A 1,669-nucleotide genomic window follows, 5' to 3' on the forward strand; every position below is an offset into this window, starting at 1 on the left:
TGGAAGATCGTTTTACGCTTTTCATTATTTTTCTGCATTTTTTTCTTATTGTTTATATTGGGGGGGGGGGGGGGATTAGAAAAATCCAAAAATAGTGTGTTTTCTATATGAAAAATATTAAAAATTAAAATTTTGAAAAGTTTGATCCGACCAATATGGGAAATGATAGTGTATTGACTTAGCGGACCTAACACTTTTTAAATTAGATTAGAAAGTTTCGTAAGATCAACTGTATGATGTGTAACACATAGCGTTTTATCCCGTTTTTGTGTTGTTTTGTGCATAAACCGTTAACAAATATAACTTGTTCTTGCGTGAAATTAAATGTTTGTGAATATGATAGGTCCCATGTTGAAGAGAGCTAAAAAACGAGTTCAATGAAGAAAGAATCAGCTCAAACGGGATTCGGATGAAGCCAGTATGCGCGTTTGAAAATAAACGAGTCAGAATACGAAGAAACGAGCACCCAGGACCTGGCCGCGCTACGCGACCAGGAGAGGCATCCATGCCTATGCTATGCGACATCCCACATGTCCCAAAGGCTGCCAAGAATGCATAGGAATAAGCTACCCATTTATTTTGTCTTCTAATGGGCCTTGTGTGCTTGTTTTAACCTATTTTATATAAGGAAAGAGATGTTTAAACATATATATAAAGAGTTTATATCCTTTGAACGATTTGGACATAATATTTCCAGATACCACACCTGCTCTAGAGGAGAAACCAAGGAGGACAAGCTTGCGGTTCTATCTTTTATCCCCCGGTTGTAGGTTTTGCTTGTTTTAACGTTTGTGAGTTCGTTTTTGAGTTTTAGACTTTGAAACAAGTTCCAATCAGTTTTTAATGGATACTTTGAGCTTAATTATGATTATTATCTTCTGTCCAAAAGTTATGAATAGCTAATCTTGTTAGTTATACCTAGGTTTGATGATTATTGTTCGGTTTTAATGAGTTTATTGGATTGTTTGATCAATATGACTTGAATTTCTATTGAAAGTTTGGTTAAATGATGAATTAGGTTGTGCTTAGTGGCTGTGATTTTATTGGTTTTATCTCATAACCTCGTGCTTCGATTAATTGAATTGGTTTTGATTGATAGTTGCATGTTCAATTCTTTACTTTGTGTTTAGAGTTTGTTTGCGGTAGGAAAAACCGTAGGGTTTTGTTCAGATTGTTAATTGATATAAGTCAGTGGGTAAACACCTTCTTAGAGACCGAGAGGTGATAGGAAGTAAAGTCGTCTCATTTCTTTTATTTGTTAGGATTAGGATTGCGCGAGAGCAGGTTCGGTTCATGTCGGGTTTCGGTTTGTGAGTGATTAGTTGGTCTAGTTTAAGTTAAACCAAATTGTTCCTCTATCCTTGGTTGCGTAGTATTCGTTTCCATTAGGGTCGTGTGTCGTTGAGACCTAGAGGAGAGTCAACATTAGAACACTTTAGCAATTCGTTTCCCGGTTTGTTATTAAAATCAAGTAAGTGTAAGTTAGGGTTTGTTAGTGAGACCGAGAGGTGATCTAGCTTTCTTGAGTGAACCTTAGTTGTGTCATCCTTAGATACCAGTGTCGTGATATTATTCAATCCATTAGCTTGTTAGACCGTCAATATAATTCTTACCTAGGTAGACGTTTTCTCCATTGTTAAGTCTCATTCTTAAAGTTTTGTTGAGTCTT

This window comes from Bidens hawaiensis, unplaced genomic scaffold, assembly GCF_021521415.1.
Source record: "Bidens hawaiensis isolate Kalapana, Puna unplaced genomic scaffold, B.hawaiensis_p1.1 tig00005510_1, whole genome shotgun sequence".
NCBI classification, from domain to species: domain Eukaryota; kingdom Viridiplantae; phylum Streptophyta; class Magnoliopsida; order Asterales; family Asteraceae; genus Bidens; species Bidens hawaiensis.